The following is a 12,691-nucleotide window of genomic DNA, read 5'->3' on the forward strand; positions in this document are numbered from 1 at the left end:
AGGTAACCTACATAGTCCAAGTGCCCGCAAGGTAACCTATATAGTCCAAGTTCCAGCTATGTAACCTAGATCGTGCAACTGTCCGCTAGTTAACCTACATAGTCCAAGTGCCCGCTAGTTAACCTAGATAGTCCAAGTGCCTGCTAGGTAACCTAGAGAGTCCAAGTGCTCGCTAGTTAACCTAGATAGTCCTAGTGCCCGTTAGTTAACCTAGATAGTCCAATTGCCCACTAGGGGACGTACATAGTCCAAGTGCCCGCTAGGTAACCTAGATAGTCCAAGAGTGCGCTAGGGTATGTACATAGTCCAAGTGCCTGCTAGGAAACCTAGATAGTCCAAGTGCCCGCTATTTAACCTACATAGTCAAATTGCCCGCTAGTTAACTTAAGTAGTACAAATGTCTGATAGGGATCCTACATAGTCCAAGTGCCGCTAGGTAACCTACATAGTGCAAGTGTCCCCTAGTTAACCTACATAGTCCAAGTGCCCGCTAGGTAACATAGATAGTCCAAGTGCCCGCTAGGGAACGTACATAATCCAAGTGCCCGCTAGGTAACCTAGATAGTGCACGTGCCCGGTAGTTAACCTACATAGTCCAAGTACCCGCTAGGTAACCTAGATAGTCCAAGGGCCCGCTAGTTAACCTACATAGTCCAAGTGCCCTGTAGTTATCTTACATAGTTCAAGTGTCTGTAGGGAACATACAGAGTCCAAGTGCACCCTAGGGAACCTATGTAGTTCAAGTGCCCGCTAGGGAATCTACATAGTCCTAGGGCCTGCTAGTTAACGTAGATAGTCCAAGTGCCGCTAGTTAATCTACACTGTTCAAGGGCCCGCTAGTTAACCTACATAGTACAAGTGCCCGCTAGGGAACCGATATAGTCCAAGTGCCCGCTCTGGAACCTACATAGTCCAAGTGCCAGCTCTGGAACATACATAGTCCAAGAGCCCGCTAGGGAATCTACATTGTCCAAGGGCCCGCTAGTAACCTACATAGTCCAAGTACCCGCTAGTTAACCTATATCGTCCAAGGGCCCGCTAGTTAACCTACATAGTCCAAGGGCCCGCTAGTTAACCTACATAGTCCAAGTACCCGCTAGTTAACCTAGATCGTCCAAGTGCACGCTAGTTCACCTACATAGTCCAAGGGCCCGCTAGCTAACCTACATCGTCCAAGGGCCCGCTAGTTAACCTAGATAGTCCAAGTGCCCGCCAGTTAACCTACATAATCCAAGTGCCCGCTAGTTAACCTAGACAGTTCAAGTGACCACTAGGTTACCTACATAATCCAAGTGGCCGTTCGTTAACCTACATAGTCCAAGTGCCCGCTAGGTAACCAATATAGTCCAAATGCCCGTTAGGGACCCTAATTGTCCAAATGCCCGCTAGTTTACCTAGATATATCAAGTGCTCGCTAGTTAACCTAGATAGTCCAAGTGCCCGCTAGTTAACCTAGATAGACCAAGTGCCCGCTAGGGAACCAATCTAGTCCACGTGCCCGATAGGGAACCTACATAGTCCACTGCCCGCTAGGTAACGTAGATAGTCCAAGTGCCCGCTAGGGAACGTACATAGTCCAAGTGCCCGCTAGGTAACCTAGATAGTCCAAGTACCCACTAGTTAACCTACATAGTCCAAGTGCCTGCTAGGTAACCTAGATAGTCCAAGTGCCCACTAGTTAACCTACATAGTCCAGGTTCCCCCTAGGTAACCTAGATAGTCCAAGGGCCCAGTAGGTAACCTACATTGTCCTAGTGCCCCCTAGTTAAACTACATCCTCCAAGTGCCCGATAGGGAACCTACATAGTCCAATTGCCCGCCAGTTAACTTATATAGTCCAAATGCCCGCTAGTTAACCCACATAGTCCAAGTGCCCACTAGGGAACTTACATAGTCCAAGGACCCCGCTAGGGAACCTATATATTCTTAGAACCCGCAAGGTAACGTAGATAGTTCAAGTGCCAACTAGGTAACCTAGATAGTCCAAGTGCTGCTAGGTAACCTACAAAGTCTAAGTGCCCCTAGGTAATCTATATAGTCCAAATGCCCGCTAGGGAGCCTACATAGTCCACATGCCCGTTAGGTAACCTAGATAGTCCAAGGGCCCGCTAGGTAACCTACATCGTCCTAGTGCCCCCTAGTTAACCTACATTCTCCAAGTGCCCGATAGGGAACCTACATAGTCCAAGTGCCCGTTCGTTTACCTAGAAAGTCCAAGTGCCCGCTTGGTAACCTAGATAGTCCAACATCCCGCTAGGTGACCTACATACTCCAAGAACCCGCTAGGTAACGTAGATAGTTCAAGTACCATCTAGGTAACCTAGATAGTCCAAGTGCACGCTAGGTAACCTACAGAGTCTAAGTGCCCGCTAGCTTATCTATATAGTCCAAATGCTGCAAGGGACCCTACATAATCCAAGTGCCCGCTAGGTAACCCAGATAATCCAAGTGCCCGCTAGTTAACCTATATCGTCCAAGTGCCCGCTCGTTAACCTAGATCGTCGAAGTGCCCGCTAGTTAACCTACATAGTCAATGGGCCCGCTAGTTAACCTACATAATGCAAGAGCCCGCTAGTTAACCTAGATCGTGGAAGTGTCCGCTAGTTAACCTACATAGTCCAAGTGCCACTTAAGTAACCTAGATAGTCCAAGGACCCGCTAGTTGACCTACATAGTCCAAGTGCCCGCTAGGTAACCTAGATAATCCAAGTGTCCGATAGGGAACATTCATAGTCCAAGTGCCCGCTAGTTAACCTAGATAGTCCTAGAGCCCGTTAGTTAACCTAGATAGTCCAAGTGCCCAGTAGGGGATGTACTTAGTCCAAGTGCCCGTTAGCTAACCTAGATAGTCCAAGTGCCCTCTAGTTAACCTAGATCGTTCAAGTGCCCGCTAGTTAACCTACATAGTACAAGGGCCCGCTAGTTGACCTAGATAGTCCAAGTGCCCGCTAGGTAACCTAAGTAGTCCAAATGTCCCAGAGGGATCCTACATAGTCTAAGTGCCGCTAGGTAACCTGCATAGTCCAAATGCCCGTTCGTTAACCTAGATAGTCCAAGTGCCCGCTAGGTAACCTAGACTGTCCAAGTGCCCGCTAGGTTACCTATATAGTCCAAGTGCCTGTTCGTTAACCTAGATAGTCCAAGTGCCCGCAAGGAAACCTACATAGTCCAAGGGCCCTCTAGGTAACCTAGATAGTCCAAGTGCCCGCTAGGTAACCTAGAGTCCAAGTACTCGCTAGTTAACCTACATAGTCCATGTGCCTGCTAGGTAAACTAGATAGTCCAAGTGCCCGCTAAGGAAGCTACATAGTCCAAGTGCACGCAGGTTAAACAAGATAGTCCAAGTGCCCGCTAGTTAACCTAGATAGTCCATGTGCCGCTAGGTAACCTACATAGTGCAAGTGTCCCCTAGTTAACCTACATAGTCCAAGTGCCCGCTAGTTAACATAGATAGTCCAAGTGCCGCTAGGGAACGTACATAGTCCAAGTGCCCGCCAGGTAACCTAGATAGTGCAAGTGCCCGGTAGTTAACCTACGTAGTCCAAGTGCCCGCTAGGTAACCTAGATAGTCCAAGGGCCCGCTAGTTAACCTACATAGTCCAAGTGCCTGGTGGTTAACTTACACAGTTCAAGTGTCCATAGGGAACATACATAGTCCAGGTGTCCGCTTGGGAACCTACATAGTCCAAGTGCCCGTTAGTTAACCTAGATAGTCCAAGTGCCCGCTAGGTAACCTAGATAATCAAACAGCCCGCTAGGTAACCTAGATAGTCCAAGGACCCGCTAGTTAACCTACATAGTCCAAGTGCCTGGTAGTTAACTTACATAGTTCAAGTGTCCGTAGGGAACATACATAGTCAAAGTGCCCGCTAGGGAACCTATATAGTCCAAGTGCCCGTTAGGTAACCGAGATAGTCCAAATGCCCGCTAGGGAACCCACATAGTCCAAGTGCCCGCTAGGGAACTTACATAGTCCAAGGGCCCGCTAGGGAACCTACATAGTCCAAGTGCCGGTTAGTTAACCTAGATAGTCCAAGTGCCCGCTAGGGAGCCTACATAGTCCAAATGCCCGCTAGGTAACCTAGATAGTCCAAGGGCCCGCTAGGTAACCTACATAGTCCTAGTGCCCCCTAGTTAACCTACATTCTCCAAGTGCCCGATAGTGAACCTACATAGTCCAAGTGCCCGTTAGTTAACCTAGATAGTCCAAGTGCCCGCTTGGTAACCTAGATAGTCCAACAGCCCGATTAGTAACCTACATACTCCAAGAACCCGCTAGGTAACATAGATAGTTCAAGTGCCAGCTAGGTCACCTAGATAGTCCAAGTGCCCGCTAGGTAACCTATATAGTCCAAGTGCCCGCTAGGTAACCTACTTAATCCAAGTGACCGCTAGTTAACCTATATCGTCCAAGTGCCCGCTAGTTAACCTAGATCGTCCAAATGCCCGCTAGTTAACCTACATAGTCAATGGGCCCGCTATTTTACCTACATAGTGCAAGAGCCCGCTAGTTAACCTAGATCGTGCAAGTGTCCGCTAGTTAACCTACATAGTCCAAGTGCCAGTTAGCTAACCTAGATAGTCCAAGGGCCCGCTAGTTGACCTACATAGTACAAGTGCCCGCTAGGTAACCTAGATAATCCATTTGCCCGCTAGGGAACATTCATAGTCCAAGTGCCAGCTAGGAAACCTAGTTAGTCCCAATGCCCTCTAGTTAACCTAGATAGTCTTAGTGCCCGTTAGTTAATCCAGATAGTGCATGTGCCCACTACGGGTCGTACTTAGTCCAAGTGCCCGTAGCTAACCTAGATAGTCCAAGTGCCCGCTAGTTAACATTGATCATCCAAGTGCCCTCTAGTTAACCTAGATCGTCCAAGTGCCCGCTCGTTAACCTACATAGTCCAAGGGCCCGCTCGTTGACCTACGTAGTCCAAGGTCCGCTAGTTAACCTAGATAGTCCAAGTGCTCGCTAGTTAACCTACATAGTACCTGGGCCCGCTAGTTGACCTAGATAGTCCAAGTGCCCTCTAGTTAACCTAGATAGTCCAAGTGGCCGCTAGGTAACCTAAGTAGTCCAAATGTCCCATAGGGATCCTACATAGTCCAAGTGCCCGCTAGGTAACCTACATAGTCCAAGAGCCCGTTCGTTAACCTAGATAGTCCAAGTGCCCGCTAGGTAACCTAGACTGTCGAAGTGACCGCTAGGTTACGTAGATAGTCCAAGTGCCCGCTAGGTAACCTACATAGTCCAAGTGCCCGCTATGTAACCTAGATAGTCAAAGTGCCCGTTAGGTAACCTAGATAGTCCAAGTGCCCTCTAGGTAACTTACATTGTCCAAGGTCCCGCTAGGTAACCTATATAGTCCAAGTGCCCGCTAGGTAACCTAGATAGTCCAAGGGCCCTGTAGGTAACTTACATAGTCCAAGTGCCCGCTAGGTAACCTATATAGTCCAAGTGCCCGCTAGGTAATCTAGATAGTCCAAGGGCCCGCTAGTTAACCTAGATAGTCCAATGCCCGCTAGTTAAACTACATACCAAGTGCCCGCTACGTAACCTAGATAGTCCAAGGGCACGCTAGTTAACCTACATAGTCCAAGTGCCCGCTAAGGAACCTACATAGTCCAAGTGCACGCTAGTTAACCTAGATAGTCCAAGTGCCCGCTAGTTAACCTAGATAGTCCAAGTGCCTGCTAGGTAACCTACATAGTGCAAGTGTCCGCTAGTTAACCTACAAATTCCAAGTGCCCGCTAGTTAACATAGATAGTCCAAGTGCCCGCTAGGGAACATACATAGTCCAATTGCCCGCTAGTTAACCTACATAGTGCAAGAGCCCGCTAGTTAACCTAGATCGTGCAAGTGTCCGCTAGTTTACCTACATAGTCCAAGTGTCAGTTAGCTAACCTAGATAGTCCAAGGGCCCGCTAGTTGACCTACATAGTCCAAGTGCCCGATAGGTAACCTAGATAATCCAATTGCCCGCTAGGGAAAAATCATAGTCCAAGTGCCAGCTAGGCAACCTAGATAGTCCAAGTGGCCGCTAGTTAACCTAGATAGTCCTAGTGCCCGTTAGTTAATCTAGATAGTCCATGTGCCCACTAGGGGACGTACTTAATCCAAGTGCCCTTTAGCTAACCTAGATAGTCCAAGTGCCCGCTAGTTAACATTGATCATCCAAGTGCCCTCTAGTTAACCTAGATCGTTCAAGTGCATGCTAGTTAACCTAGATAGTCCAAGTGTCCTCTAGTTAACCTAGATCGTCCAAGTGCCCGCTAGTTAACCTACATAGTCAAAGGGTTCGCTAGTTGTCCTACGTAGTCCAAGGTCCGCTAGTTGACCTAGATAGTCCAAGTGCCTGCTAATTAACCTAGATTGTCCAAGTGCCCGATAGGTAACCTAAGTAGTCCAAATGTCCGATAGGGATCCTACATAGTCCAAGTGCCCGCTAGGTAACCTACATAGTCCTAGTGCCCGTTCGTTAACCTAAATAGTCCAAGTGCCCTCTAGGAAACCTAGACTGTCGAAGTGACCGCTAGGTAACCTAGATAGTCCAAGTGCCCGCTTGGTAACCTAAAGTCCAAGTGCTCGCTAGTTAACCTACACAGTCCAAGTGCCCGCTATGTAACCTAGGTAGTCCAAGTGCCCGCTATGTAACTTACATTGTCCAAGTTCCCGGTAGGTAACCTAGATAGTCCAAGTGCCCGTTACCTAACCTAGATAGTCCAAGTGCCCGGTAAGCAACCTACATAGTCCAAGTGCCCGTTCGTTAACCTAGAAGTCCAAGTGCCCGCTAGGTAACCTAGACAATCCAAGTGCCCGCTAGGTTACCTGCATATTCCAAGTGCCCGTTCGTTAACCTAGATAGTCCAAGTGCCCACTAGGTAACCTACATAGTCCAAGTGCCCGCTAGGTAACCTATATAGTCCAAGTGCCCGCTAGGTAACCTAGATAGTCCAAGGGCCCGCTAGTTAACCTAGATAGACCAAGTGTCCTCTAGTTGACCTACATAGTACAAGTGCCCGCTAGTTAACCTACATACCAAGTTCCCGCTACGTAACCTAGATAGTCCAGGGCACGCTAGTTAAGCTACATCGTCCAAGTGCCCGCTAAGGAACCTACATAGTCCAAGTGCATGCTAGTTAACCTAGATAGTCCAAGTGCCCGCTAATTAACCTAGATAGTCCAAGTGCCTGCTAGGTAACCTACATAGTGCAAGTGTCCGCTAGTTAACTTACATATTCCAAGTGCCCGCTAGTTAACATAGATAGTCCAAGTGCCCGCTAGGGAACGTACATAGTCCAAGTGCCCGCTAGGTAACCTAGATAGTGCAAGTGTCCGCTAGTTAACCTAGATAGTTCAAGTACCCGCTAGGTAACCTAGATCGTCCAAGGATCCCCTAGTTAGCCTACATAGTCCAAGTGCCCGCTAGGTAACCTAGATAATCCAAGTGCCCGTTCGTTCACCTAGATATTCCAAGTGCCCTTTAGGGAACCTAGATAGTCCAAGGGCCCGCTAGTAAACCTACATAGTCCATGGGCCCACTAGTTAACCTACATAGTGCAAGTGTCCGCTAGTTAACCTACATAATCTAAGTGCCCGTTAGCTAACCTAGGTAGTCCAAGGGCCCGCGAGTTGACCTACATAGTCCAAGTGCCAGCTCGGTATCCTAGATAGTACAAGTGCCCGCTAGGTAACCTAGACAGTCCAAGTGCCCGCTAGTTAACCTACATAGTCCAAGTGCCCGATAGGTAACCTAGATAATCCAATTTCCCGCTAGGGAACATTCATAGTCCAAGTGCCAGCTAGGTAACCTAGATAGTCCAAGTGGCCGCTAGTTAACCTAGATAGTCCTAGTGCCCGTTAGTTAATCTAGATAGTCCATGTGCCCACTAGGGGACGTACTTAGTCCAAGTGCCCTTTAGCTAACCTAGATAGTCCAAGTGCCCTTTAGCTAACCTAGATAGTCCAAGTGCCCGCTAGTTAACATTGATCATCCAAGTGCCCGCTAGTTAACCTACATAGTCCAAGGGTTCGCTAGTTGTCCTACGTAGTCCAAGGTCCGCTAGTTGACCTAGATAGTCCAAGTGCCTGCTAGTTATCCTAGATTGTCCAAGTGCCCGATAGGTAACCTAAGTAGTCCAAATGTCCGATAGGGATCCTACATAGTCCAAGTGCCCGCTAGGTAACCTACATAGTCGTAGTGCCCGTTCGTTAACCTAGATAGTCCAAGTGCCCTCTAGGAAACCTAGACTGTCCAAGTGCCCGCTATGTAACCTAGATAGTCCAATTCCCCCTTGGTAACCTAGAGTCCAAGTGCTCGCTAGTTAACCTACATAGTCCAAGTGCCCGCTATGTAACCTAGATAGTCAAAGTGCCCGTTAGGTAACCTAGGTAGTCCAAGTGCCCGCTAGGTAACTTACATTGTCCAAGTTCCCGGTAGGTAACCTAGATAGTCCAAGTGCCCGTTACCTAACCTAGATAGTCCAAGTGCCCGGTAAGCAACCTACATAGTCCAAGTGCCCGTTCGTTAACCTAGAAATCCAAGTGCCCGCTAGGTAACCTAGACAGTCCAAGTGCCCGCTAGGTTACCTGCATATTCCAAGTGCCCGTTCGTTAACCGAGATAGTCCAAGTGCCCACTAGGTAACCTACATAGTCCAAGTGCCCGCTAGGTAACTTATATAGTCCAAGTGCCCGCTAGGTAACCTAGATAGTCCAAGGGCCCGGTAGTTAACCTAGATAGTCCAAGTGTCCTCTAGTTAACCTACATAGTACAAGTGCCCGCTAGTTAACCTACATACCAAGTTCCCGCTACGTAACCTATATAGTCCAGGGCACGCTAGTTAAGCTACATCGTCCAAGTGCCCGCTAAGGAACCTACATACTCCAAGTGCACGCTAGTTAACCTAGATAGTCCAAGTGCCCGCTAATTAACCTAGACAGTCCAAGTGCCTGCTAGGTTATCTACATAGTGCAAGTGTCCGCTAGTTAACCTACATATTCCAAGTGCCCGCTAGTTAACATAGATAGTCCAAGTGCCCGCTAGGGAACGTACATAGTCCAAGTGCCCGCTAGGTAACCTAGATAGTGCAAGTGTCCGCTAGTTAACCTAGATAGTTCAAGTACCCGCTAGGTAACCTAGATCGTCCAAGGGCCCCCTAGTTAGCCTACATAGTCCAAGTGCCCGCTAGGTAACCTAGATAATCCAAGTGCCCGTTCGTTCACCTAGATAGTCCAAGTGCCCTTTAGGGAACCTAGATAGTCCAAGGGCCCGCTAGTAAACCTACATAGTCCATGGGCCCACTAGTTAACCTACATAGTGCAAGTGTCCGCTAGTTAACCTACATATTCCAAGTGCCCGCTAGTTAACCTACATAATCTAACTGCTCGTTAGCTAACCTAGGTAGTCCAAGGGCCCGCGAGTTGACCTACATAGTCCAAGTGCCAGCTCGGTATCCTAGATAGTACAAGTGCCCGCTAGGGAACCTAGATAGTCCAAATGCCTGTTAGCTAACATAGATAGTCCAATTGGCGGCTAGGTAACCTACATAGTCCAAGTGCCCGTTCGTTAACCTAGATAATCCAAATGCCTGCTAGGTAACCTAGACAGTCCAAGTGCCCGCTAGTTAACCTACATAGTCCAAGTGCCCGATAGGGAACCTACATAATCCAAGTTCCCGCTAGGGAACCTACATAGTCCAAGTGCCCGCTAGGCAACCTACACAGTCCAAGTGCCTGTGAGTTAACCTAGATAGTCAAAGTGCCTGCTAGGTAACCTAGATATTCCAAGTGCTCGCTAGGTAACCTACATAGTCCAAGTGCCCGCTTGGTAACCTAAATAGTCCAAATGCCCGCTAGGGAAACTACATAGTCCAAGTGCCCGCTAGTTAACCTAGATAGTCCAAGTGCCTGCTAGTAAACCTACATAATCCATGGGCCCGTTAGTTAACCTATATAGTGCAAGGGCCCGCTAGTTAACTTAGACAGTCCAAGTGCCCGCTAGGGATCCTTCATAATCCAAGTACCTGCTAGGTAACCTAGATAGTCCAGGTGCCCTCTAGTTAACCTAGATAGTCCTAGTGCCCGTTAGTTAACCTAGATAGTCCAACTGCCCACTAGGGGACGTACATAGTCCAAGTGCCCGCTAGGGATCCTTCATAATCCAAGTGCCTGCTAGGTAACCTAGATAGTCAAAGTGCCCGCTAGTTAACCTAGATAATCCTAGTGCCCGTTAGTTAACCTAGATAGTCAAAGTGCCCACTAGGTAACCTAGATAGTCCAAGTGTGCGCTAGGGTATGTACATAGCCCAAGTGCCTGCTAGGAAACCTAGATTGTCCAAGTGCCCACTAGTTAACCTACATAGTCCAAGGTCCGCTAGTTAACCTAGATAGTCCAAGTGCCCGCTAGTTAACCTACATAGTACAAGGGCCCGCTAGTTGACCTAGATAGTCCAAGTGCCTGCTAGTTAACCAAGATAGTCAAAGTGCCCGTTAGTTAACCTAAGTAGTACAAATGTCCTATAGTGATCCTACATAGTCCAAGTGCCAGCTCGGTATCCTAGATAGTACAAGTGCCCGCTAGGTAACCTAGATATTCCAAGTGCCTGCTAGTTAACCTAGATAGTCCTAGTGGCCGTTAGTTACCCTAGATAGTCCAAGTGCCCACTAGGGAACGTACATAGTCCAAGTGCCCGCTAGATAACCTAGATAGTCCCAGTGCACGCTAGGGTATGTACATAGTCCAAGTGCCTGCTAGGAAACCTAGATAATCCAAGTGCCCGCTAGGGATCCTTCATAATCCAAGTGCCTGCTATGTAACCTAGATATTCCAAGTGCCCGCTAGTTAACCTAGATAGTCCTGGTGCCCTTTAGTTAACCTAGATAGTCCAAGTGCCCACTAGGTAACCTAGATAGTACAAGTGCGCGCTGGGGTATGTACATAGTCCAAGGGCCTGCTAGTTAACCTTCATAGTCCAAGTGCCCTCTAGGTAACCTACACTGTCCAAGTGCCCGCTAAAGAACATACATAGTCCAAATGCCCGCTAGGGAACCTACGTAGTCCAAGTGCCCGCTACGGAATCTACATGGTCCAAGGGCCCGCTAGTTAACGTATATAGTCCAAGTGCCGCTAGTTAATCTACATAGTCCAACGGCCCGCTAGTTAACCTACATAGTCCAAGTGCCCGCTAGTTAACCTAGATAGTCCTGGTGCCCGTTAGTTAACCTAGATAGTCCAAGTGCCCACTAGGTAACCTAGATAGTCCATTTGCGCGCTGGGGTATGTACATAGTCCAAGGGCCTGCTAGTTAACCTTCATAGTCTAAGTGCCCGCTAGGTAACCTACATAGTACAAGTGTCCGCTAGTTAACCTACATAGTCCAAGTGCCCGCTAGTTAACTTACATAGTTCAAGTGTCCGTAGGGTACATACATAGTCGAAGTTCCCGCTAGGGAACATACATAGTCCAAATGCCCGCTAGGGAACCTACGTAGTCCAAGTGCCCGCTAGGGAATCTACATAGTCCAAGGGCCCGCTAGTTAACGTAGATAGTCCAAGTGCCGCTATTCATCTACATAGTCCAAGGGCCCGCTAGTTAACCTACATAGTCCAAGTACCCGCTAGTTGACCTAGATCGTCCAAGTGTCCGCTAGTTAACCTACATAGTCCAAGTGCTAGTTAGGGAACCTAGATAGTCCAAGTGCCCGCTCTGGAACATACATAGTCCAAGTGCCCGCTAGGGAATCTACATAGTCCAAGGGCCCGCTAGTTAACGTAGATAGTCCAAGTGCAGCTAGTTAATCTACATAGTCCAAGGGCCTGTTAGTTAGCCTACATAGTCTAAGTACCCGCTAGTTAACCTAGATCATCCAAGTGCCCGCTCATTAACCTACATAGTCCAAGGGCCCGCTAGTTAACCTATATAGTCCAAGGGCCCGGTAGTTAACCTAAATCGTCCAAGGGCCCGCTAGTTAACCTAGATAGTCCAAGTGCCCGCTAGGTAACCTAGACAGTTCAAGTGAACACTAGGTTACCTACATAGTCCAAGTGCCTGTTCGTTAACCTACATAATCCACGTGCCCGCTAGGTAACCTATATAGTCCAAATGCCCGCTAGGGACCCTAATAGTCCAAGTGCCCGCTAGGTAACATATATAGTCCAAGTGCCCGCTAGGTAACATATATAGTCCATGTGCCCGCTAGGTAACCAACATACCAAGTGCCCGCTACGTGACCTAGATAGTCCAGGGCACGCTAGTTAACCTACATCGTCCAAGTGCCCGCTAAGGAACCTACATAGTCCAAGTGCACGCTAGTTAACCTAGATAGTCCATGTGCCCGCTATTTAACCTAGATAGTCCAAGTGCCTGCTAGGTAACCTACATAGTGCAAGTGTTCGCTAGTTAAACTACATATTCCAAGTGCCCGCTAGTTAACATAGATAGTCCAAGTGCCCGCTAGGGAACGTACATAGTCCAAGTGCCCGCTAGGTAACCTAGATAGTGCAAGTGTCCGCTAGTTAACCTAGATAGGTCTAAGTACCCGCTAGGTAACCTAGATCGTCCAAGGGCCCCCTAGTTAGCCTACATAGTCCATGTGTCCGCTAGGTAACCTAGATAGTCCAAGTGCCCGTTCGGTCACCTAGATAGTCCAAGTGCCCTTTAGGGAACCTAGATAGTCCAAGGGCCCGCTAGTA

This window comes from Tenrec ecaudatus, chromosome X (assembly GCF_050624435.1).
Source record: "Tenrec ecaudatus isolate mTenEca1 chromosome X, mTenEca1.hap1, whole genome shotgun sequence".
In the NCBI taxonomy this organism is placed as follows: domain Eukaryota; kingdom Metazoa; phylum Chordata; class Mammalia; order Afrosoricida; family Tenrecidae; genus Tenrec; species Tenrec ecaudatus.